We start from the raw sequence: 27891 nt of genomic DNA, 5'->3' as shown, positions 1-27891 counted from the left end.
ATCCCAAAATATTTTTTTATTAAGTCACTTTCCCTTTTATATTGTTGTTTAAGCTAAAAAGTTTCAGCTGAGGTTCTCGGAATGATACATTCTGATAGAGAAATAAACATATTAAACTTCCTCACAATTTTATGTTATTTATGTTATTAGATGTTCTAATATGGGCGGGTTATTATTATTTTTTTAAAAAAGCTATAATAGGTTCAGATTCTTGTTATTTATTTTCTGATATTTCCTTTTAATGGGAAAGCTTCTCTTGCAGACCCTTCTTTTGAAAAGAAGACATTTGATTTGTATAGATAGATATAGGTGTCCCTGTAATATCACCACAGGCTGGTTTTCACAATTATGTGCAAGTTCTAAGAAGAATTCAGTGTGTCGCTGTAGCTAACTGTGATGCCAACATTATTTGAAGAGCGGATTTAGATGATATTTTTTTCTGTTGTTGCATAGGCTTGTAATAGCATTCTTATGTGTCATCTGGCAATATTGACCTCTGTTGTATCACACTAGAGCAATTCATTTACATTGGCCTGATTCAGGTTTTTTTTTTTTTTTTTTTTTGGAGTTAATGAAATGTATGATCTATTCCAGGAAAGAAATGATGGTTTACAGGCTACAATGAATACAATTTCATATGACATTAAGTCAGAACAACATTACAGCTTTACACAAGGCAGTCTATTTGGTGCATTCCAGATCTTTTAAAGTCCTGCATTGGTCTTCCTTTGGGTGTGCTCACTGGAGATTGTAGGAATCGAAACTGAAGATACCTGGAGGGCAGTTGGTTGTCTATTCCTGGCTTTACATTATGGTTTATCTGGTAGTATTCTGCAGTTAAGCTGATGCTTTTTAGTGTGTGTTTCAAATAGCTACAGTTATCTCTACAGTTTAATTGATCTTGACTAAATCCCAAAAATTATGAATGCTGTCTTCTGCTTCCTCATTTCTTTTTTTCAATACTCGCCAAGAAATGTAGCTGATTTGTCTGCTTCACCACAGGGAGATTCGACTCTGCTATTGTTATCTTTTGACAAGAAGAGGTTCTTTGAATTTTGCTGCACCATGTTTTGGCTTTGGAGAGGGGAGAGAGAAGGAGAAAACATACCATATCTTAATTTTGTTAACATTAAGCTTATATACCAGAAAGCACCCATTATGTCTGTCTTTACATCAAGTTTGATGTAAAGATAAAGACAAAAAGAATACAGTTATGTTTAAAGGTCACAGATTTTGAATGATTTTCTGAAACCATAAAAATCCTGTTGATATTTGCTATATTGTACCAATGCATTGCAATAAATCCCCATTTCTTTGAGAGGCACTGCCAATCTTATTAAAGCCTTTTTAGGATTCCTTTCTGAAATTGACTTCTGACCAATGCTATCCAATAAGTCAATAGCAGATACTATAGAAGTTTTTAGTAATTTTAGCAATGCATTCTATTGGATCATTTCTACAATATAATCTTTTGAGTAGTTTTATTTATTTATTATTTATTTATTTATGTATTAGTCCAATTTATATGCCTTCTCCGTAATCTCAGGGCGGCTTACAATGCATTATAACAATAGTCTGCATACTTTTTTGTATATACCTGCTTATTAGGGCTTTCAGCCCCCCTTAAATGGTGTTGTTCCATACAAAGTTGGCTTATTGCCCCCACAATCTGGGTCCTCAATTTACCTACCTCGAAAGGATGGAAGGCTGAGTCAACCTTGAGCCTGGTGAGATTCGAACTTGCACTAATTGCAGGCAACTGGCAGCTAAGTGCTAGCACTTAACAGCGCTTTGGTCCGCTGCACCACCAAGGCTCTTTAGCAATGTAATCTAGCATATTCCAAAGTAATCCTCATTGAGCTCAATGGAACTTATTTTCAGATAATGTGCATTGAATTACAGCCTAATAGATATTGTAATAGCATAAACCCATGAGAGATATAGGCCATTTCATCATCCATTATTCTGCTTTATTCAAAACACATTTCATATATTTACTACTTTGTAAGTGGATGGTAAATTATGCTTTTTCTATATTTTTTGCTTCTCTTCAGATTTTCAATCACAGACACATCAAATTAAAGAGACAATCTAAGCACTGAGCTTCTTTCTTCACCTCTTCAAGACAACTGCAGCAACAAGTTTTACCTTTCCTTAAAAGGTGCTCTTTCCCCCTGAATAAGGTGAGAAAATAGCATTTTCGTTTTAATAATGTACTTTACAAAAGAGTTTGATCTGGTGTTTCACACAAACTGCTTCGTCTCAAATGTTTACAGCATCATTTATGCTTCCAGGATTTTGTTCAAGCCTAGTTCACCTTCTAAGAATTGATTGTCTCTATTGATATATTCCATGAGTGTTGTGTTTGTTACGTTCTGGGTATAAAGTAAGATGTCTTCCCAATTGCTTAAGTATATTAGATTGGCATTTTAGTTGCTATTCGCTTGATTCTAGAGCAGCTGAGGGCAATATGGTTCCAAGAAGTATCTGATTGCCCCATTTGGGTAAGGAATGATGGGACTGAACAGAAGAAAGTTTTTTTATGAAATATCCCGCCATTTTCTTTTCTCTTTACATACCAAACAAGGGCACCCTATCAAAGTTTCAAAATGGATACTCACCGCCATTATTGATCAACATATTAAAATACTAAGCATGTATGATACTTCAAAAGTAAACAACATTTCTCAGTCCCACGAACATACACATTTATATAGAAGTTATAGATATTACTGTAACTTCTATTGTACCTATTCCTGTGCTTCTTTTTCTTTTATACTGTACCACTTTCCTCAGTCTACAGATTACCATGTTCTCGTGTGCTGTTTTCCTGGATTACTGTAATCCCTAAGGAACATTGGATTTCTGTTACTCCAAGAACCCTTTGGGAGTCCTCAGAGTCCTGTCTACTATGTGCACTGAAAGTTGACAAAGAAATTTCCTTCTGTTTTCTGTTTACATCTAGAAAAAAAGTAATTTAGTGCCCCACTTATCAATATGTGTTTAAATTACATGATGCCTAAATTATATTTTATTGTGGGTGGGAGGTGCAGTATTGTATTTTAAAAAAGAATAATTTCAAGAACTGTTAAGTTGTAAAGATGTGCAATTTACACTTAATGCTTAACTGAAATGGAAAGAACATGGTTAAATTATGACATTGAATGATGCATGCTAGATAAAACAGTTTCATACTTGTACCATTATATGTTTTGTCACTGGAGAGAAAATTATACACTAACTGATAGAACAGATTGTTAAATTATATTATAATAGCTCTAATATTTATTTGGTGCCAGCAACAGTATTTCATTGTGTGTATTTCAAATACTAGCCACCATTACAATGTGAATAAATTGATTTCTATGGTGCAGCCACTCTGTTTAATCTGAACATTTATTCCAACTCATATGGTTTTTAAGGATCTATATACAGATTTGTTGGCATGTTTTATGCCCCTCCTCAGGGCCAGTTTTCACCATTTCACCATTACGTAGAATACTGATATTTGGTACAGAACTTGTTTATAGAATTATCAGGGCAACATTTAGTGAGAAATTCTTAAAGTGGTGATATTTAATTGATGAAATTGTTCATAATCAGTGCTGAATGATTTGTGCAAGCCGACACTGCATCATTAGAAATGTGCTATAGTTTTTTTCATTTATTATTATTATTTCTTGCATCTTAAATCTTTATTTCAAATATTGGCTTCAAAGAAATGTTGGACTTGCTTCAGAAACTGGTTGGACCGGTTCCTGGAAGTCACAGAGATCAGTATCTATTAGTGTCGCTGTCTTTGAAGGCCATTTGCCTTTCACTTTGGGACACTAGTGGATTTCCTTCTGCACTTGGTTGGCCACTGTGGGAACAAACTGCTAGACTAGATAGGCAGGGCGGGATGTGTGTGTCCAAGCAGGACATCATTTATGCTTTTATGTCCTGATTATGGAAATGTGTGGTTGATAGAGATGCTTTTATAATATAATTCAAACCCATCAATGATAAAAGTCAAATTTCAAAAGAGGTTGGAATAATTAGAACTGTGTCTTAGGTAAGCTATTGTATATACCCGTGATGGCAAATCTATGGCACATGTGCCCAAGATGGCACGCAGAGCGGCACACGAGCTGTCGCCCAGCTCACCAGCTGCGCATGCGCCCGCACCCCAGCTGGTGTTCGGGCCTTCGGTGCTCATGCATACAATTCAGGGGACCCAGCTGGCTCTCCTGTGCATGCATGTGCGTTTGCGGATGAGCGCGAGAGTACTTGAGCGCAGCGCCTGCATAGGTAGATGGTATTCACATCCGTGCATTGCATGCTTGAAAACCATGTGCATGCACACGCACCACGCACGGAGTTGCGTGAAACCTGCATGCATGAGCAGATATTGCAATTGCGGGGGCAGCGCACAGGGGGGAGCCACACAAAAGTCACATGCATGCACAGATGGTGTGGTTGCACACACAGCACATGGGCGCGTGTGAAAGCCATGTGCAGATGTTGTGATTACGTGCGCAGCACATGGGGAAGGAGTCGCACAGTATCCTGGATTGCACGTGCAAAGCGTGCAAAGCGCATACCTGTTCGGCACACGGTTTGGATGAGGGCTCTGCATTGGAGGCAGAGAAAGGGCCATCTGGGAGGTACGTGCTGTCCCCGGAGCCTCCAGAGTCAGACTTCAGCGAGGCAGAGGAACAAGAGGAGTCTGTTCCCAGTGCACGCATGCACAGAGCTGCCAGAAGGCAAGAACAGTTAAAACAAAAGGGACAACTCAGGAATAGGGCTTCGAGATGATTGGCCCCTCCCATAAAACTTAAAAGAGGAGCAAAAGCATGTGGGTCTTTGCAGGAAGCAACGTTGTTAATTCTGTTCAGTTTAAAGTCTGAAGCTCTGTTTGATACTGGACTCTGTGTGACTTTGCCAATTAGGTCTTTGGCAGTTTATCAAGGGAGATAAAGGTGGGTGATTATCAGCCTTATCCCGAAGGACTCTTTACAACTATTTGGGACTCATTTGTGAATGAACAGAATTCAGAGCTGTTAAAATAAAACAGGTTTTTGAGACTACTCGTGTGTTTTACTGACTCAGGAAGCCTAGGTTAGAACAGTACACCCCTAAGTGATAATGTCCAAATGGGGCCCAAAGTGTCAATATTTTGTGTGGCCACCATTATTTTTCAGCACTGCCTTAACCCTCTTGGGCATAGAGTTCACCAGAGCTTCAGAGGTTGCCACTGGAGTCCTCTTCCACTCCTCCATGATGATGTCATGGAGCTGATGGATGTTAGAGAGCTTGCACACCTCCACCTTCTGTTTCAGGATGCCCCACAGATGCTCAATAGGGTTTAGGTCTGGAGAACATGTTTGGCCAGTCCATCACCTTTATCCTCAGCTTCTTTAGCAAGGCAGTGGTTGTTTTGGAGGTGTGTTTGGGGTCGTTATCATGTTGGAATACTGCCCTGCGGTCCAGTCTCCGAAGGGAGGGGATCATGTTCTGCTTCAGTATGTCACAGTAGATGTTGGCATTCATGGTTCCCTCAATGAACTGTAGCCCCCCAGTGCCGGCAGCACTCATGCAGTCCCAAACCATGACATTCCCACCACCATGCTTGACTGTAGGCAAGACACACTTGTCCTTGTACTCCTCACTTGGTTGCTGCCACACACTTGACACCATCTGAATCAAGTTTATCTTGGTCTCATTTGGACCACAGGACATGGTTCCAGGAATCCATGTCCTAAGTCTGCTTGTCTGCAGCAAACAGTTTGCGGGCTTTCTTGTGTATCATCTTTAGAAGAGGCTTCCTTCTGGGACGACAGCCCTGCAGACCAATTTGATGCAGCATGCGGTTTATGGTCTGAGCACTGACAGGCTGACCCCCCCACCCGTTCAACCTCTGCCGCAGTGCTGGCAGCACTCACACGTCTATTTCCCGAAGCCAACCTTGTAACACTAACGCGTCACATGACACCAGGGAGGGAAAACGGCTACTTGGGCCCCATTTGGACATTATCAAGATATACTTTAATATTTACAAAATGTGAGGGGGGTGTACTCACTTCTGTGACATACTATATTTCTATTTAGTTTAAATGCCCCTGATGATAAGAGTACAGTACAGACTTCTTCAGTTCTAGATAGTGTACAGCTCTTACCTTGATGCAGTTGTCATCCTTGTTTAATAAGATGAAAATGTGATTCATCAGTTTAACAAACAAACCACCTGAATGTGCTCCTGTAGTAAGTGTTGCATGTAAGTCGTCCTTCCTGGGGTGGAACTGGTCCTCACTAGGGTGGAACGACTGACATATTTACAGAGTAACTATAATCAATACTGACAGCATTTGGAGTACTACTGTGTGAATACTTACAGAGCTTTGCTATTTGCCATGTTTCCTTTGGGTTGTTGTTTATATGAATATCCTAGTGTTTTTTCATTCTTATTTCTGTAAAAATATTTGAAATGAATATTCATGTTTGTAAATGTTTTTTTTAAAGAAAAAAAATTACTGTGGGGAAGGTATTAGTGCCCCCTGCTGTTTGAGTGAGAAAACCTTTACTCAACAGGAACAGAAAAAAATAATTTTAGTTTATTTTTACTATATTCAATTGTATTTAAAAAAGCAAAATTAATTCTTTTTAAAATGTTGTCTATTTAGTGTTGATGAATTGTTAATATTAGCTGATGTTTGTAGACTCTTAAAACTGACTGAGTGGTAATGTAATTCTTTACAAGTATTATCCTGTATTCAACATTTTAAAGATATATTTCATGTTTATATTCTGCTTTCCCACTAATACTGGATAGTAAAATATACAAATGTAAAATATATTGAGATTTTGAAATCCTTTTCATGTTGTAGAAGTTTAAGAAAGACAACATACCTGTTCAATTCTTAGTTCAAATATTATTGGTGGTCTCTTGTAAACATAATATATATGAAAAATAGGACTAGGACTGATTGCCTTCATCTGGAAAATGCTTTAATGATGTGAAAAGAGATGCTTTTCACGCCCTCTCATATTTGTGAACTAAAGAAATTAGAAAAAAGTGGACAATGGTTGCTTTTCATGTACAGGTAGTCCTCACTTAATGACCATAATTGGGATTGGCAATTCTGTTGCTAAGTGACACCATCATTAAATATCACACAACCATTCTGGATTTATGATGTAAGTAATTTTGCTGCAGTCATTAAGCAAATCACCTGCAGTCATTGAGTGAAATATCACATGACTGCAATTTGTGATTTTATTGCTGGTTTCTCCATTGACTTCTCTTGGAAGTTGGTTGTGAAGCATGCAATGTTTGTGAGACACTGTGACGATAATAAGTGCATGCTGGTTGCATGTTTATGAATATGAATACAGAAACCTTTAACTGTTGTTTTGCAGCTCTCTGAAGTTTTAAAATCTTTTTGTTGTCATCACGTTGAGGAAATCAAAATAATAAAAAATGCATTCTAGTAAGTCTTAGGATATTCTTCTGTAGATCAGTGAACTTCATATGGTACTTTTCCTAATTACTGTAGCTTGCCTTTGCTCTTGACCTAAAGTATAGGTAGTCTACCTATGACTGGAACAATTGTATAACATTCTTAATTAATGCAATTGAAGGAAAGTATTCTGTTTTCTGATATGAGATGTAAAAGTAATTGGACTATTCAGACATGCAAGAATGGATGAAAATGATAATTGTTTAGTGAGTATCTCCATAAAAAGTTGTACATTTTTGAATAAATAGTTCAAACATAGTATTCATGTATACACATAGCAGTTTAAACATAGTATTCATGTATACACATGGCAAAGGAATGAATGTAAAAAGCAGGACTGAACTGATGGTTTCTTATGAAAAAGAGAATTAGTAAAAAATGTAAGGTTGATGTGAGAATTATTTGGTAATGACAAAAGTGGAACTTGGAAAAAAATGGATACTGAAGAAAAGAAAATAAGTAAAAGAAATGAGAATAGAAATAAAACAACTATAGCAATAGTAAGAGCACTTAGATTTATATAGACTTACATACCGCCCCATAGTGCTTTATAGTCCTCTCTAAGCGGTTTACCGAGTCAGCATATTGCCCCCAACAGTCTGTGTCCTCATTTTACCAACCTCGGAAGGATGGAAGGCTGAGTCGACCTTAAGCCCCATCAGGATCAAACTTCAGACTATGGCAGGGTTTGCCTGCAATACTGCATACTAATCACTGTGCCCTCAGGGGAAGTTTAATTTTAGGAAGAGAAAGAATGAGTCCACTATGTCAGTGTATCTATATATTTGTCCCGTTCGTTTGTAAACTTCATTTGGTTGAACTAGGGCCGTGATGGCGAACCTATGGCACGCGTGCCACAGGTGGCACACAGAGCCATATTAGTGGGCACGCCAGCTCAGCTCTGGGGCACATGCACGTGCCAGCCAGCTGATTTTCGGGCCTTCTGGGCCCACCAGAAGTAGGGAAACAGGCTGTTTCCTGCCTCTGGAGGGCCTGGGGGCGGGGTGGGGAAGGCCCGTTTTTCTTTCTTACCTGGCTCCAGATCCTCTCTGTGTATCTGGGAAGGGCGAAAACAGCCTTTCCCACTCCCTTGGAGGCCCTACAGAGGCTGAAAGGGCCCATTTCCCGACTCCTGGTGGGACAGGAAGTGACGTTTTTTTCCTGTCCCCAGCCTCCAGAAACTCATAGAGAGGCTCCTACAGACTCCAAGAGAGGCTCCTATAGACTCCTAGAGAGGTTCTGGAGGCTGGGGACAGCAAAAAATGTCACTTCCTGTCCCACCGAGAGTTGGGAAATGGGCCCTTTCAGCCTCCGTAGGGCCTCCAAGGGAGTGGGAAAGGCTGTTTTCACCCTTCCCAGATACACAGAGAGGATCTGGAACCAGGTAAGAAAGAAAAACGGGCCTACCAGGCCATCATGTGCCAGGAGCAGGGGGGGGAGGGAGGAAGGGGTTGCGCACGCATGCGCGTGGGCATGTGCGTGCGCGACCTTCCCCTGCCCCCCCTCTCCTGGCACGCGATGGCAAAAAGGTTAGCCATCACTGAACTAGGGTATCACGGGGCAACAATTTCTGAATCAACCTACCTCAAATGGGCTAATTTAAAAAGTGTGTCTAAAATACAGGACCCATTATTAACATGGGAGTGAAACTTTGGCAAAATTGGGCTGCTTAAGTGCTGCTGCACCACCATGCTGCCATGGTCAATTGTGGTCATGTGATCATTTTCAGTACTCCCTGACAGCTTCCTCCCAAGGATATTCAGTGGGGAAGCTGGCAGGAAGTTGCTCCTTCTCCCACTGCTTTTTTGCCCATGGTCATTCTCCATCTCTGTTTCAATATTTTCTTATTGAATACAGGTTGGCTGGTTAGAACATAAATTCCTCTCCCAATGGAATTAATGGGACTATAAAAGAAGAAAATATGTGAGTTATGAGAGAGTGTGAAAATTTTTTTATTACAGAGTGCCACTGAAGTGTGTGAAGTTTATTCAAATAACAGAAAATGGAATGAAGACATTTTAAGATGTGCAAATACGGGTATATAACATGAAGATTGTTGTGAGGGGTGATTTTTTATTAAAAGAAGCAAGAAAGTGCTTGTGTAGAAATGGGAATTGAGAAACCTAAAAAAAATTGAATGCATTGGAAATGGGTAAGTGTGTAATAAATTAGGAAACAAACAAGGGTAAATGGGTAATGAATGTGGATGCAATATGAAAATAAGTGATCAGTGTCAAAGAGGTATGTCGAGGTAGAAAGAATGAATGATAGTTGAATTGCAAACAAGTATATGAAGGAAATTACTCTTATTGGAATGCATTTCTTCTCCCATTTTATAATGGAAATGGGGGTATTCTGATCTAGCAGGAGAGATTCTCAGCAGACCCTAGAGGTTTTCAGATAGATGAATCAAAATTGGGAGTAGTTTCCACATAGTGAGGAATGTATGCGGGACCAAGTTTTTCCTCACTGTATTATTTTGCTGCCAAGGACACTTAATTTTTTGCTCTGAATCTAAAATATTTAGAGTGATGACACAGCCTTCTGGATCTCGGGGGCTACTTCTGAGAAGGGTAGCTTAGGACACACTTAAGGAATACACTTTACAAATAAATGTCAGAATGGGGAAAATGGCTTTTGGGTAGGTGAGGCAGGTCGGCTAGGAAAGGGTGCAAATGAAATCCAATATGCTATGTCCTGTGCTATTAGATGACAAAAAACAAGTTTTGGCCTTCTTTCATGTTCTAATATTTCTTCAGGTATTTGAAGAATGCTCTCATGTTGCCCTCAGCCATGCCTTTTCAACAGTTCTAGGTACCTAGTAACTGCAGTCACTCATTGTTGACATTGGTTTCTAGTCCCTTGACATTTTTTTTAATCCTCTTCTGAACCTATTCCAGTTGGTCTGAATGCTCTCTTATTGTGTGACATCCAGAATTGGACACAATCCTTGAGGTAGAAACTATTATGTTCCATTTTGTGCATTGTTAACATCTGAACTCAAAGGTCGTTTAAAACTTGAGAGATACTTGAATGGGCAAATTCACATAATAGGGCCTAGTAATATTATGTCATCTGTAATTTTAAGGATTATGCGTTTTATTTGTATATTTATTTATAAGTTAATATTTATTGTACATTTAGCAATTTACAGCAAAAAAAATAAAATCAAGATGTTAAAAACAAGGGAAACTATTAAAATTAGGAGTTAATAGCTTCTACAAAAACATATTTTAAGGGCTTTTTAAAAAGCTATAAAGATGTTAGACCCTTCAACTATGCAGATAATGTATAAGTTAGGGTGACAAAAATCAAGCTTTGACCTCAAATTGCCATCAGATGAGCTTATGGTACCTGAAGGCAACTTATACAACCTCAGTAAGCAAAGGGTTAACCTTTAAGATATATTTATGTACCTTATAGTAATGGTCCCCAATCTTTCCAGCTTTGCAAGACCGGCAGAGGCAGGGGACAGAGGGAATGGTTCTGTTCACTCAAATGGAGCTTTGTGTGCATGTGCCTGCCACTCACGCAAATGGAACTGTGTGCATGCGTTCCCCTGCTGCTTGTGCGGCCTGGTTCTAAACAGGCCGTGGCCCAGTATTGGGTCATGGCCCATGGGTTGGGGACCCCTTCCTTATAGGACTGTGCTTTATACTGAATGCCTACTACTTGTTGGTAGCAATGCACGCAGCCATGTTAACTGCCTACTTTTGTTAACAACTTCAACAACATTGTAATAAAAATGGTCTCAAATATTATAAATTCATTTTATTGAGAGTTAGATTAGTTTCTTTGTAGCCTTTAATATTTTCTGTTTTGTTTGATTCTGTGTGAACCAAAGGAAACTGGTTTTTGTGTTCTGTTTTCTTTAAAGTTTTATTTAATGGCACAAAAGAAAAAAATATTCGTCAATTCCAAAAGAAATAATGCTAATATAAAACTTCAGAATAAAAGAAACTGTGAAGTTAAATGTGGTCTTTGACTTTTTAAAAGAGAAGTATTTGCAGTTTTCAATATATAATTTTCCACTGCTTCAATCTTTTTCAACATGTATTTGTCTGTATTCCTATAATAATTATCCATTACATTTTAAATGCTTTTTTTCCTAAAAGTCACACTATTTAATCATTCTAAAAATTCTTTAAATAAAAACATAATTATTTTCTTTTTCAGATCTTTTCAATGTTATTACTTGTATTTTTCAGTCTTGGGGCATATTTGCTAATCTGTATTACTGTTAATACATTAAGCATTCATACTTTTGGTTATTCCTAATAGTAAAAATAGTGGATGCATTGGTTAGTTGTGTTCTGCAACTGTAATTACATCTATTCAAAACAGATTGCCTTCATATGTTTACGTATCAGTCTAAAGCAGGGGTCTGCAACCTTAAACACACAAAGAGCCATTTGGACCCGTTTCCCACAAAAAAGAAAACACCGGGAGCCACAAAACCCTTCCTGTGCCTGACTTGAGCGGCCACAAAACTAACATATGTAGTTGAATTAAACCTTCTGTTTTCTTCTGAAACTTTTATTTTGTTGGATTTATCCATGATTGGCCTACCGGGGGTTGAAAAGCTCAATAAATCGCGTGCCGGTGGGTGTCGCAGATTGGCTGTTGTGACGCATATTTTGAGTGACAGGGAGCCGCAGCAGAGGGGTGAAAGAGCTGCATGCGGCTCCAGAGCTGCAGGTTGCTGATCCCTGGTCTAAAGTTAAAATTATCTAATCAAAGTGTGGTAGATACCTATTGTGGTTTGGCAAGTATTGTGATTCTTACAAGAAATATATAGAAGCTTGTAATAAAATTCCTACATCATTTTGGATCTTTCAGATAAATGCATTTCCATTGCTTATTTGATAAAGTCATTCTAAACATTTTGTTCATCTGATTTTTATTTAAAAATTTCTATGTAATTTGGATGTCCATTATATAATTTTGTTATTTTGTAGTTATAATGATAAGCACAGTTATCTTAAACTATTAAATATGTATATTCTAAAATCATTTAAGAAATATTTTGCTTTTTCAACCTACCCTTCTACCATCATAATATACAAATTCCTGAAAATATTCTAAAGCATATGCTGGCATTAATTGGAAAATTTCAGGAGTTAATATTGAGGTTAACTTCACTCTAGTATGTTCTTTAACATGTTTTACTGAATTAAAATCACGTATTCACACTTTTTGTTTCCCAAATTCAGCCTTCCAGTGGTATCAGGATATGTTATTCTAATGCCTCATTTTCTCTGTTTTAAAAGTTTATATAACTGCTTAGGATGCAGGGCTGTATAGTATTCTCAGGTTCAGTTCCCCAAAGGCCCTCTGGAATACACAGGACTGTGAACATAGGGCCTGTGTGTAATTTTTTAAAGCAACTACATCTTTTCTTTGGATCATGCAGTTGTTCTGCAGTCCTGGGAAAAGACACAGCTGCTTTAAGGAGTGCAGACAAGTGCTATATTTACATCTCCGCATGCTCTGAAGTGAATCCAAAGTGCTGCCCAATCCCAGAAACCTATTATACTTTGCAAATTTAAATCAAAACGCAGTTAACATAACACTTTATGTGTAAATGATCTTTTGTCTCCTTGAACAATCCCCAATTTGCATCCATAAGAAAATTAAGCAATTTTGCTCCGATGCTATGATAGGTAAAGGAGCAAAACTCCTAATTTTCATCTGCATTTATTTATATGCATAATTTCAGTGGAAGAAATTACTGGAGCTGTAATTCCATATGTATTATTTCTAGTAATGTAACTGTAGTAATACTCTTTTCTCAGAAGGAAGACAAGACATGTAGCTTGGGGTTGTACTTCTTTGTTGTGTATATATGTGTAGTCCTTGGGGCTCTCTGAGGTTAGTTATTTGCTGGCAGATGTTTCATTATCTAACTAGTTATAACATCATCGGTGCAGTATAAGCTCCTCCATGTATAAATAGTAAATTCAATTTACTCTTCAATCTGTGTGTATATATGTTCCTCAATTTATAAATAATACACTAATAATGGTAGGACTGTCAGATGATAATGAAGCTTAGACCGATGTGATTGTGAAAATCCTCAGCTATAAATAATTTAAAAAACATAGAGGTTGTTAACAACTTGGTTCTTCAATCTTCATAAAAATCAGACCATAGCATTAGAAGGAATAGAAGCATCCGTAATCATTTACCCCACTATATTTGCATATTGTTTTTGAGTTCTAAAATGGGAGTAAACCATGCTGGAAGATACTAATGCCAAATTGCTTCTGAATTGTTGCCAAGAAGACAACATGGATATGTCACCAGGAGTTAGACTTGATAAGGAGTATTATTGATTGTGGCTATATTTCCTGTAGGGAATTATTGACTATTTGAAATTGTATTGTAGTTGCAGTCAAAAGTATACTTGAAATACCCATAGAAAAAGCCATACAAACATTATCATCGTTGTCTTCTCTTCGGAAGTTCAACTTTGTAGAATGGTATTTAAAGGAAAGAAATGGGAGAAATGAAAACATAGCAATATTTCAACTGTAAAAACTAGGCATATTGAAAAGTATTTAATGCTATTTAAAAAAGTATATATACAATTACTTTATAGTATATTGTTTATAATATATAGTATATGCTATATACTATATATGCACTATACATTATATATTATATTCTATACACACTATTTTTCCATTTTACTTCCACCTTTGGTGTTTTGCTGCTCTCAAAGTACTAAATTCTATTGAAATTTTTATTTGCTGGAATGTTACTGTATACTGCCGAAAAACCTTGCTTTTGCCCAAACCATTATTTATGTAGTGAGGTTCATCCCTTTTTCTTGAGTTTTATCAGCTGAAGGATCTTAAAACTGTCAGCATTTCTCCAAATATTGCGTCTTTTTAAAAATTGGTTACATAAATGAATTCAAAATCTCTACAATTCATTACAGTTGTCTGATTTCATTCCAGAAATCCTCCCCCTTTTTCTTATGAGAAAAGTATATACTTAACCATCTGAAATACAGAGATTTTTTTTTAAAAAAAGTATCGCTTCTAACTGACAACAACCCTTCCTCTTCTGTTTCAGTTTCGATCCTTTTCCACATCTGCTTGTTTTTAACATGAAAATGTGTGAAATTCAACTACTTTTTTCATTATAGCTTTTCTGACTTTTTCTCATTTAGGAACAGCATTTGAAGGAATTAAGGTAGGGTGCAGTATTAGCATGTTGGAATGTAACAATAATCGTGAAAAAATTAGTGTGACAATACTTGGAATAAATTGAAGATTGAAGAATTGTGGGAAGTGGCCAACACATCTGAAGATCATCAGGTTAAGCGAGGTTATTGAAAATTGTAAAACACCACATTTAATTCAATGAAATTTTGTGAGGAATAGAAATCCACTGGTGATGGTTTACTTTTTAGGATGATTCTTATACCTCTTATATGTTAACGATAATAGGTTTACTTGTGATATTAGTATTTTTATTGCTGATGGAGATTCTCTGTTATAATCAAACACTGCATTTGAGGTGACAACTTTAGTTATGTAATTGACTGAGGAATGAGATTGCCTCTTCTGGGTCACGTAAATACCACTCTTAGGGATTTTTGTAAGATGTGTCTTGTTTAATTGGAAATGCAAGAAATATGGATTGCTTGTGGTCTATTTGCCTCCTTTTTGGCTCTTTACCATTTTTAAAAAACAGATTTGAGAACTAGATTATTTGTTTTCTGTAAATGTTCATTTGTAAAGACTGCTTTCTTAGGGAGTAGTGTTTTTATGCCATATTGCTCAATCTCAAGTCCACAGTAAAATATTCTTTTATGAGGGCACTCCTTCAAATTGCTTTAAAAGGAAAATGGAGCACTTTGCAAAATTGAATATGTGGAGTAATCTCTATGAAAGATGCTTTAGTTTTAAGTTTAAGCAAAATCTGAAAGACACTAATAGAAGTGTAGAGAATTTGTCAAACCAAGAGTAGAATGTTCTAGAGAACTCTAGAATGTTCTGTTTACCTCTGGACCAGGCCATTAAGATAGCACTTCAGCAGTTTCAACAAGTAAAACCTCTGAACTGTGCTTTAATCGAGTTACTTGTTAGGTTTATAATGACAATAAAGAGTTATTTTGAATTTAAACTTTCAGGCAATGTAAGTCAGGAAAAAGAGTTTTGAGCTTAACTTAAGTAGGTTGTTCCAAGTAATTCTTAAAATAGTTTTGTATGTCCTTCATTTGAATAGAAAATAAGTCATTATGGTAAGGATAGATTACAAAGAGTTACGGTAAACACAAAGTATATGTGTTTTCTAAAAAAATATTCTAATGGTAGTTTACAAGAATAAATAGTACACAATTAAAACATGGATGTAAATTAATGGAAAAAGACTCTTTACAATTTAATTGCATTCTTCATTTGATAATAGTTGGTCAATATACAGTTTCACTTATTTCTGTAGTATCAATTCCTTCTGAGAAGATGCAAGGAAAATCATTCACTCCATTTAATGACCTGTCCTTAGCAACAATACCTGGGAGGGCCGGAATACTGGATATGTGAGGCAAGCATGTGAGTGTGTCACTTAATGACTGTAACAATTTATGACTGTAATGGGCAAGCTCCATTACAGTTATAACTCAAGGAATACCTGTATATATTTTGAAAAGGAAGGTAATTTCAAATAAATGTTGCTTGTCACATGTTTTTTTTTGTGCTCCATCTAACCAAATTGGTTACTTTTAACATTCAGTCCTACTTATGATATAATTTTTGTAACTGGTGAAAAACCCAAGAAAATGTGATGGAAATATACTATAAAACAGCCTTCTACATAAGGTTAATTTTGTAAATTTTAAGCAAACGAGTTTGAAACTGTAAGTACATATAGTCAAGCTGTAAAGTATGCCATTCATCAATTCAGAATGTCACTCTGCTCTCGAGAATTGATAAATGTGCCATAGGATACATTATATGGAAAAAATGCAGCTGTATTTTCTTTTCAGCTTTTAATGTGGAATAGATCAGGTTTCTGTAAAATTCATTTTTAATTCTGCATTAGGCATGAAGCCAGTTGGGTGACCTTGGGCCAGTCACTTTTTCTCAGCCCTAGAAAGTAGGCAATGGTAAACCACTACAGAAAAAAAAACTTGCCAAGAAAACTGACAGGAAGTTGCCACCGGTCAAGACTGATTTGAAGGCATGTGCACACACAGTGACTGGTTGCTTAGTGACTGATTGAAGTTACAGTGAACCTCTTGAGGGGAGGGATTTGAAGTTTTGACAGCTCCCCTGGCGGTCACATGATTGCATTTTGGGTGCTTGGCAACTGGCCCGCATTTGCAAAATTTATGACATTTTTTTGGCCAGAAAGTGATGTTTACTTCTGGTTTCTGACCAAAAAAAAAAAAGCCCACTATGGACAATGGATTTGCTTAATGACCGCAGCATTTACTTAACTGCTACAAAAAAAAAAGGTTGTAAAATTGGTCATGGTCATGTTACCTGCTTAACAACAAGCACACATTAACAACTGTAATTCTGAGCTCAATTATGGTCATAAATCGAAGACTACCTTTACTGACAAATACTTTTTATTATGAGCATAAAGCATAAACATAATATTTAAAGAAATATATCTGTTCAGTGAATCACAAAGTTCCCTTCTGTCAATCAATAGGAATCCAGGAAAGGAGGCTACAGGTCTAATCTGTTATAAATATGACATAAATTCCTGTGTGGCAGGAAACAGTTTTAAAGTTGGAGCAAATTTTATAATCATCAGAAAACATTTCCATTATTGTGCTGAATTTTTATAACCCTGGTATATAAAGTATATTTCAAACAATAGATGAGAATTAAGGATCTAACCAGAAAAAGGGCAGGTATAAATTGTTTTGTTAGGTTAAAGATACTTGATCCATATCATTTAATTCATTTGTTCAGAGTTTTTTAAAAATTTCTAATATAATGTTGGAGAAACAACCTTTCACTAATTGGAAGGTTACCTATGATAAATGAAGAAATAACAAAGGTAAATGGCAGAAAACTGAATATTTGTATTTATTAAATTAAATTTGCTGAATGGATTTCAGTAGTCCACATTGGAGACCTGAAATGAGTGGGCTGTGTAGATGGATTGAGATTGAACTAACATATCCTAGTAAATGGAATGTACTTCTTAATCAGACATATGCTTTCAGATAAAAGAAGATAGGCTTTGCCTGCAGCAGTATATCTTACTTTTGAGCCTTTGCTCTTTTTCCAGATAGCATAATCTGATATGCTGATATTCTTAAAGGAAGACTATTACTATTTATAACAATACAATTTCTTCATGTAAGAATTACTTATTATGCAGTTTATTTTACACACACACATATATATTGTTTAAAAAAATCTTGTATGTAATTTTGTGGTATATTTCTTTTGGATGGGGTAAACCAGGGGTGAAATGTAAAATTTATTACTACTGGTTCTGTGGGCGTGGCTTGGTGGGGGGGTGTTAATGTGATTGGGTGGGCGTGGCCACCTTTTTTTTTTTAACTTTCCAAAGCATTTTTTCTAATGTTTTTTTTAAAAAATGCCGTCTGCTGATCAGGCAACTCAGCTGGGATCGTCAGAGAGGCTTTTTTAAAAATGCTTTGAAAAGCCTCTGAGGATCCCAGCTCAGCCACTTTAATTTTTGTCATTCACATTTTGTTTTGTCCCTCCTTAGGCATCCTTTCTTTAATGATTCTACTCCACCATTTCTTTGATACTGGTGTAACTCTTGTCCAGCAAGTTGTCCCACAGCAGTTTCCATGGCGAGTTAGCCATATTGAGATGGCCTTGCTGAATTGTTCTAGACACTGCAGTTTTTCAGTCAGTAACACGGTTGTTAAGTGAATCTGGCTTCCTATCGACTTCGCTTGTAAGAAGGTGAAGATGATCACAGGACCCCTGGACAGTGCAACTGTCATAAGTATGAGTCAGTTGCCAAGTGTTTGAATTTTGATCACATGACCATGTAGATGCTGCAATGGTCATAAGTATGAAAAACAGTCTTAAGTCACTTTTTTCAGTGCCATTGTGACTTTGAACAGTCACTAAATGAACTATTGTAAGCGAGGATGACATGTAGGCAACATTTCTGTTTCTTAGAATCTGTTTGTATTATCGATAGTGTATTTTACTTGAACAAAGAATCATTTAAATTTATGATTTCTACATTATCTCTCTATGTTGGTGGATTTTTTTAAGCCATTACATTCACAAAAGAGAAAAACAGTGATATGCAAAATGTTCAGATTAAGAAAGAAACTGAATGGGCCTAGTGACAGATGTTAGCTTTTACATATAAAATTTGGCTCTAGAAAAAGTTTTCTGTCTTTGATTCAGAATAAGCAAACTTATGCCCTCCAGATGTTTTTAATTTCAGTTTTCATAAATCCTATGCAACATTGCCAGTGGCAAGGATTATGGGAGTTCTGAGCAAAACATCTGGAAGGCAAAAACTTTTCTACCACAGAATTAGTTTGAAATAACTGATAGAAGTTATTATGTTGGTGCTGAAACATGTAATAATCAAAATATCTAGTTTTTGGATTATAACTTCAGATGGAATTTAATTTGGCAGTGGAATGTATACATTTATATCATTCATAAACTTTAGAATTAATGCTTATCTGCAGTATTTTAAAGTTTATAAATTTGCTGTAGATCTTTCCCATGTTTTTTCATGTGGGGTCATATGTACAATTTTCCCATTCAGTCCCTAGCAAATCTAGTAGTACATGAGGATTTGCTTGTTTTTAAAACTTTCATTTAAGGTTGTAATATAGATGGCTTTCATCTTTCCATGTTTTCATATTTCCCCTAAACCAAATACTTATTTTTTTTAACGCTTAAATGTCGATTTATAGAATATGATGAAATGAAGCTAAGTGGTTAAATGATTTTTGCTCTTGGGGAAAAGTATACTGTTTCACGGAGTGGGGGGGGAATAAACTGCCACCAAAGTGGGTACAGGTAGCCCTCGACTTATGACCACAATTGAGCCCAAAATTTCTGTTGTTCAGTGAGACAAGTGAATTTTGCCTCATTTTACGACCTTTCTTGCCACAAATTGTTAAGTAAATGAGTGCAGTTGTTAAGCTAGCAATACGGTTGTAGTGAATTTGGCTTCCCTGTTGATTTTCCTTGTCAGAAGGTCACAATAAATGACCACATAACCCCAGGACACTGCAGCTGTCATAAATATGAGCCAGTTGTCAAGCATCTGAATTTTGATCATCATTTTGCAACGGTCCTGCGAAAAACAATCACAGGTCATTTTTTTCTGTGCTGTTGTAACCTTGAACAGTCAATAAACAAATGGATGGAAGTCGAGGACTACCCATAGAATCCAAGGTTTTTATATTGCTCAACTGGTATTATGTGTATCTTTGAAGAATATAAATGAAAGATTTTTCAATAATTGGTTCTGATTTTATCCATGGAAAAAGAATTTTCATATCATGAAGTTTTTCAGAAAATTATTGTGTAACCTTTAGGGTGGATATATCTTAGGCTAATAGAACTTACCGCGTAGTGGTTTTCTACTTTACAATAGGTTATTTTATAAATATAACATGTTGTATAAGCTATTCTCATTCATTGCAAAACAGTATCATTTTTCTGAACAAACAATGTATATTGAGGTCAAATGAATGCAAAGCCAAGAGTGGTCAGATATTAGCTGAGCTGTGTATGAATCTTAACGGAACTGAAGTAATATTGAAACTACTGTGGGAGTACAGTGGTGGGGGGTGAGATAGCTTGAATGCAGAAAACATTTTCTTGGGCTATGAAACATTGTGCTTTTCCTCTGTGAATAATAACATTAAGTTTGAAAGCATGAAATAAAAATAAGTTGTAGTATAGATGTTGCTATGCTTGAATTCTCTGCTTTTCTCTTTCAATATGCATTCTTAGTAATGCATATTACTAAATGACAGAGAAATATCTGCACAAAAAGTAGTGTTTGTGCTATTATAACCTAGCTGATTATTTTGAAAACAGGACATTGAATTTATTGCGTGTCGTAAGATATTTTGCAACTGAAGCATAGTAGTATTGGTGCTAATTATTGTTACCATCCAAAATGATACAAGTCTTGAAATACATACTTAAGAATATGCAAGAGTGCATACGAAGCCTCTTTCACTCTCTTTTTGGAGGTTGAGAAGCCATTAGAGCAGGCTTATTCTTTTACAGACTTACATAGCTGCTTCAGAAGCTGTGCCCAGCATTTTAGTCATGCATACACCCATATTGCAGAGACTCCTGGCAACAGCTTTTCAATCAGTGTTGTGAGGCTGATGTGGCTGTTTTAAAAAGAGGTATTCGTCTGCACTACCATATATTACAAAGCACCACTTTTGAACAAATTGCACAGCTTTAATACCTTCAATTACTTAGCTGTTTTTCAGTTAAAACCACTTTGAAATGAAATTTTCAGTGCACTTCCAGCTAGTACATTTCTGTTCAAATTACATAAAAACGTGTACTTTTTTTTTTTTTATGAGAAAGGAAATAAAAGGACAGTTGTTTGAAAATATTGAGGTGGAACAAAGTTAAGTGATTTTAACAAGTTCATATCAGGAATTGAATCTTTGAATGCTTTATAGGAAGTTGACTATGATTGTTCCAAGATAAGATCAGATCACGGTTTGCTGTGTTATGACTTGTGGTTGTAGGAGTCCCCCTTAATCCATAGCCTATTTTAAAAAGATAACTTTGCTTAATGGCTGGATGCCAACATCATTTCGAAACATGAAACCCAATTGTATTATGGATTTCGGATTCATTTTATATAAAGATAGCACTTACAAGACAGGTTTAAAATTAGGTAGACAAGATTTTGCTTTTTTAAATAAAATACTGACATCAACCCTGATTATTTTTAATGCATTGGTCAAATTTTGCAGTCTTTGATCTATAAATTGCTAAAAACTTAAATTATTACATTCTATAAGGTTTAATTCCCATTCCTACCTGTTGTTTGTAAGTTTTAAAAAATAAAATGCTGCTTACAGTTGCAGGGAATTTCCCCCTTCCCCTTAAACTATCATTTATAATGTTGCATTTTTGTTTTCAAGTAAAATGAATATGTAGCAGGGCGATTATTGCCTTATTGTCAGATAGTGCGTGAAAACAATTATAAAGCAGTTCTTTTGTAATACATTACAAGATATTTAGAAGTTCTTAAAAATATGTGCTGATCATATTAATTTATGTTATTTGGACAGGAATATATTATATAGAGTTTAAAAACATTCTGTATAAAACTATACAGCCAAATAAAAATTCTATGGAAAAAAATGAGGGTTTTTTGTAGTTATTTTTCATACTTACTAGGGAATTTTGCTGCATCTAATGTATTATCAATGAGTTTATATATAGAATGAGATTATAGTCTGAAGGGGGGAACAGTTAAAAAAGGAAATATGAAAGAGCCTTGTAATGACATCACTGCTCCTGGAAATTACAGCCTGCTTTCCATTTCTGGTTGCAAACATATTTGAGTATATGTAGCTTTGTTTATCACTTAGAAATACTGGTAGTCCTCTACTTATGACCCCAATTGAGCCCAAAATTTCTGAGGTTAAGTGAGACATTTGTTAAGTGAGTTTTGCCCCATTTTATGACCTTCCTTGCCACAGTCATTAAGTGAATCACTGCAGTTGATAAGTTAGGAACATGGTTGTTAAGTGAATCTGGCTTCCCCATTGACTTTGCTTGTCAAAGGGTTGCAAAAGTTGATCACATGACCTTGGGACAACTGCATCAGTCATGAATGTGAACCAGTTGCCAAGCATCTGAATTTTGATCACATGATCATGGGGATACTGCAAAGGTTGTAACTTTGAAAAACGGTCATGAATCATATTTTCAGTGCCTTTGTAACTTTAAACAGTCACTTCATGAACTGTTGTATGTCAAGGACTACCTGTAACAAGAATTGTATTAAGAGTATGTATGCAATTTCTCATCAAATATATCAGTTGAAATCTTAAATTAGTTAAAAAATTTAAGACCGTTCCAAATCAAATACTGTAAATGATTGACCACTTCCTGATTATTTTTGAAATAATTTTTGAATGGTTCAACTGTGTGTGTATATGCACTCTTGCTCTCTCTTTTATGTATGCCTTTATAATTACATACTCTTGAATTTCATGAAGGTGATAAATGTCTTTTTTTTTGTTGACAGAAAATTGTAGCACAAAAGTGGATATTTGAGGCCTGAGAAGATTTTATATTAAAGGAAAATAGGACATCCTTATATTCAGTAAGTAAAATGTTTTGTGTAAAAGTTCTGCTTAAATGTTTCATTAATAGATTTACTAATGTTAGTTATAATTCTCAAATAAATATGTCAAAAAAAGAAACTGGTTTAAAATCCTGCATTGTAACTCTGAAATGAGTTACAATATTACTCTGAAAGGAGGAAAACTTCACCTCCTAAAGATAGTATGAATACTGCGGTGGATGTGATGTGCCGGTGCCTGGAGGCTATGAGGGTCTGGATGGGAGTCAACAGGCTCGGACTTAACCCAGACAAGACCGAGTGGCTGTGGGTATTGCCTCCTACAGACTATGTTGATTGTCCATTCTTGGTTCTGGGGGGGGGGGAGAAATTGTCCCCCTCAGAACGGGCTCGCAGTTTGGGTGTCCTCCTAGACTCACAGCTAAGATTAGAGCAACATGTGACAGCTGTGGCTAGGGGGACCTTTGCACAGGTTCGCCTGGTGCACCAATTGTGACCCTACTTGGATCAGGAGGCTCTCCTCACAGTCATTCATGCCCTTGTCACCTCACGGTTAGATTATTGCAACGTGCTCTACATGAGGCTACCCTTGAAAAGTGTTCGGAGACTACAATTGGTCCAGAACGCAGCCGCGCGAGCTGTCGTGGTTGCACCTAGGTACACCCACATTACACCAATTCTCTGTGAGCTGCACTGGCTCCCTATTGGTCTCCGGTCACAATTCAAGGTGTTGGTTATTACCTTTAAAGCCCTACATGGCTTAGGGCCAGGTTATCTTTGAGACCGCCTTCTGCCGCATAGCTCCCAGCGACCAGTAAGATCCAACAGAGTTGGTCTCCTCCGGGTCCCGTCAGCTAAACAATGCCGGCTGGCGTGCCCGCGGGGGAGGGCCTTCTCTTTGGCTCCCCCAGCTCTCTGGAACCAGTTACCTCCTGAGGTCCGGACCATCCCCACCCTATTGGCCTTCCGAAAAGCGGTGAAGACCTGGCTTTTCCAGCAGGCCTGGGGCCATTGATCTCGTTCTTGTGATCTGGCGAGATCCGGTCATGAATGGCGTGAATGAGTTTTTAATGTTTTTAATTTTTAAATGTTTTTTATAATGATTTTTAAAAATGTATTGTGAGCCGCCCTGACTCTTCGGAGAAGGGCGGCATATAAATTGAATTAATTAAATTAAATTAAATTAAATTTAAATTAAATTTAAATTAAATTTAAATTAAATTAATAAATTAAATTAAATTAAATTCCCATGGTTCATCTTTATAAGTAAGTAGAGTACTATCCAGAAACAGATAGGCTTTATTTTCTCATGAGGGCTTGTGGATTTCATTATGAGAGGTAAGGTAAGGCATATTGCTGAGAGCTCAAGAAATCATAAATATGTTGTTCACCACGCTGCAATCTCAGTATGTCATGGACCATGCTAGACCCCATATTTAATATTGTCTAGGAGAATTCTGAAAATGGTAAAAAAAATAAGGACAGTGTGGGTTTTTTGCAAGTAGAACTCAAAATGACCTATTGTGAGGTCAATCCACTTCCTGACTTCACTCAGAATGGCCCATTCCAAGGTTATGAAGGGTTCCTAAAGTATAAAATTGTGTTTGCACCCCTGTCATTTGCTGATATTTAGAGATAAGAAATCAGTAAAAATAATGAGGCTGTGGTAGCTGGCCTGCTAGTGCCCGTTCATTCTCCTGTTGGGGAGGAAACTCTGGTGATTTATGTGGTCACTTCTGACTGCTCTCATTCTCTTGATAAGGGTTGTTTGGCTGCTTTGTTTATCAGAAACCTAGTAGCACTGAAGCAGATAGATGATAACTCTTGAGTACTAGTATAAACATGATGTGAATTCAGCAAACAAGTTAGATCCTGTTCTGTGGCAATGGTGGTGTAAAGAATAGTATTTGTTTTCTACACTTGCATATTTGCAGTGCTGTTACTTTGAGGAGTTTGGGTCCGTCTTCTCTAGGACATTAAAAGAATGGTTCAGAGCCTTTGATCACCTGCTCTAATTCATTGTGCATAGCATTTCAAAGAGAAAATCTTCACAACAATTGAAAGCTGCATGCCATTTTCTACAGTTGGTATTTGAGAAGTTTGAGTTGTTGAGCAATCAGATTTCTGGGTAAGAAATGGCAAACTGAAGACTATGGTGGAATGAAAAACTGGCGTAACAAGGAGACTGCATAGGATTGCCGTCCTGTGTTCCATACAGTAGGTCCCCCAAATGGGAACATAAGACAGCAGCTTCCAGTAGGTTTAGAATACTGGGAGAACAAGGGAATGGCCATCTTTTGCTCCAATCATGGTCAACACCTTCAAAAGGACACTGGGTTCGCATAATTCCTTTTCTAACATTTTCAGAAATTACTTGTTAACTGCTTTTAGCTTTTAGGAACCTTTGGATTGACAAGTTTTATAGCATTGGATGAGTTTCTTTCAATCCTTAGCAAAATAAGCTTTAAATACAAGTTTAAGGACTTGATTTTTTCCCCCTTTTGGAATAAGCAGCAAAAGGGTGGTTAGAAAAGGGTTGGTTTTGGAAAGTTACAAATGGACTGAGGGATAGCTGTGGATATGACCTTGCAGGGGATTGCAAACAACTCAGAGGTGGGTCAGAAAATGTTTAAAGAATTTGCTTCAGGCATGATTGCCGACCTTAGACTTTTTGAACATTACTGAACTTACAAGTCAAGTTCAACCTGATTCTTTTTTTTTAATAGCAGAGGCACAAGTGTTCTATAAACCACCAATAATTTTGCATTTTTAAATTAAATATTATAGAATATTATGTTGAAAATGAACTTTTAAAAATACTTGTATGTCTGTTTTGCAAAATGTTTAAATTAATCCTATCCATTGTTATGTAAAATGTTGATAAAATTTTATAATTTGCTTTGATTCAAATAAAACGCATATCATTCATTGGGCTTTTAGAAACTGTTATGAGACATTGGTAATTCATTAGTATCACAACCTAACAATTAAGTTTGGCTTTGTTTGGAAATGCTGTCTTTCCTGGCATATCTGGTGGCATGGTATGTAATAGTATAATCATAATCTTTTGAATTTCTGTGGGAGAGAACCTATTAGTAAACTTAATGAACCTAAGCTAATAATACAGTTTATTTTCTTTCCACGTATGCTTGCAGATCAAGTCCTGCCAAGTGTTCATGAATAGAATAGAAAGCTGAGTAATTTTTGTAGATGATGCATCATGTAATTCAATGCAGAACAATATCACACTTTCCTTTACATCAAACACTTTGAAATACTAGCAGATAGAATCAGTTTTGTAATTTGCTGTCTGCTATTTTTTTGCATTTGAACCAGAAAAAAAATATCACGGTATGTGGTTTATATTAGTTCAAGAAGTTATAATTAAAGGTATGATTTGATGCTGGTTTATGAATACTAAGTTGCTTTAAAGGTGATTTCTCATGTCTGACTTTTGAATCCCAGCATGTTATAGTTTGGTATTATGTCCCAACTTGCCCATGTAGGAGGAGACTGGAGCAGAAGCTTTAAAAGAAAACAGTGCTCAGGATAAACTGTTTGCCTGCTTTTTTCTGTTGGCTTGCCATCTCTCCATGCCAGCTTTCTGTAGCCAGTTTCTTCCTGATTGCAAGAAGTCTGTAGTCTGAATTCCTTTGCCGTGCCAGATATTTACATTTACTTAATAGGAAAAATGCCAATGTCATTGAAGCACAATTTCCCAGAATACTTGTATTATGGAATGTGCTACCATAGGATGTAGCATTAATTTCCCCTTTGAATGGCATAAAATGCAGGCTACACAATTCATGAAGGATAAGAATACTTACAGTACAGTGATCAGTAATGATGTTGGCTATGTATTTCTATTTCTAAGGCAAATATATTTCTGAAACTAGTTTCTGGGAAGCATGAGCAGGAAAGGGTGTTATGTTCTTGTGCTCTATGTGGGCTTTCAGTAACCACTTGGTTGGCAATGTGGCAACAGAATGCTGAACTAGAAGATTTTTGATGTGAAACACTGATGTTCATGGGGAAAACTAGAAATGTTAAAAAGAACATACTGGCAAAATGAACCATCCAAAAAAGGAAATAAATCCAATAACAATCTCCTCATAAAAAGAAAGAAAAGCAAGAGTCCCCAGTCAAACTTCCTTCATGCACAAAATATTGTAAAAAATAGAACTTGCATCTCACAATAAATAGAAGGAGACCCACAGATTCATAAATAAGTTCTTCACTGTTACAAGAAGTTCAGAAATTCACTGCAACAAAAATATGATTTCTTTGTTCTTCTCCAAGGTAGACTGATTTGTCCAAGACACTATGACTAAAAATAGTTTAGCATTATATATGAATTTAGACATTAGCATATTCTTTTATTCTTCTTTTGCGTATTGGATTAATTGAGTAGAATAATGCTGGGTGGCAATTTCTCAGTCATATGACAGTTTTGAAAATAAAGTGTTAGTCAGAATGAAACTACGATAAAGTTGTATTTTGATGTCTGAGTATCTGATGACTGGAAAATAAAATCTGCCCATACAAATTAGAGAGTATTTTGTAGGCTAGAGAATTGAAATGGAAGGAAAAAATACTGTTTCCACAAGCTGTGAATTAATCTTCCTTTGTTCAATACTTGGATACTGCTAATTTTGCTTTATATAGTGGATATGCTGATGATTGATTATGTACCATTAAATTGTCATCTTTTTCTAGTACTAGAGGGTTTTGTAAGTAGGGGATAATCTTTTAAGGTATCTTGGATGTTGACATCTCTGTTGTACGGTATTTCAGTATACATTACTTCCTCCATCTTTGTTTGATCCCTTTTGAATCGATTACCATTAGTTCATTAGTTGGTTGGTTTATGGTTTATTTGATTTGTATACCGCCCTACTCCCGAAGGACTCAGGGCGGTGAACAGCCAAACAATAAAATACATAAATACAAAAAATTTAAAAAACCAGTTAAAATCAAATTAAATCATTTTGGCCCAGACAAATTAAAACACCCCAATAATTTAAGAACAGATTAAAATTTACATATTAAAAGAGGGAGGAGATTAGGCCAAGCCTGCTTGATGGAATAAAAGAGTCTTCACAATGCG

General features: G+C 36.4%; 1 protein-coding gene across 4 annotated transcripts in view; it reads left to right on the top strand.

The window, feature by feature from the left end:
* Positions 1-27891, top strand: part of ATXN1 (ataxin 1) — a 239738-nt gene that overhangs the window by 5177 nt on the left and 206670 nt on the right. For 3 of the 4 annotated variants that reach the window (XM_070940685.1, XM_070940682.1, XM_070940683.1), the window contains 2 exons: positions 2055-2183; positions 22728-22805. The gene's annotated coding sequence lies outside the window, so the exon portion shown is untranslated. Of the gene's footprint in view, positions 1-2054; positions 2184-9467; positions 9537-22727; positions 22806-27891 lie in introns of those variants that run through there. The other variant, XM_070940684.1, reaches the window with a different exon arrangement.

This window comes from Pituophis catenifer, unplaced genomic scaffold, assembly GCF_029215685.1.
Source record: "Pituophis catenifer annectens isolate HBS135680 unplaced genomic scaffold, rPitCat1.0.hap2 SCAF_3, whole genome shotgun sequence".
Classification (NCBI taxonomy): Eukaryota; Metazoa; Chordata; class Lepidosauria; order Squamata; family Colubridae; genus Pituophis; species Pituophis catenifer.
This window is presented reverse-complemented; position numbering and strand designations above follow the sequence as displayed.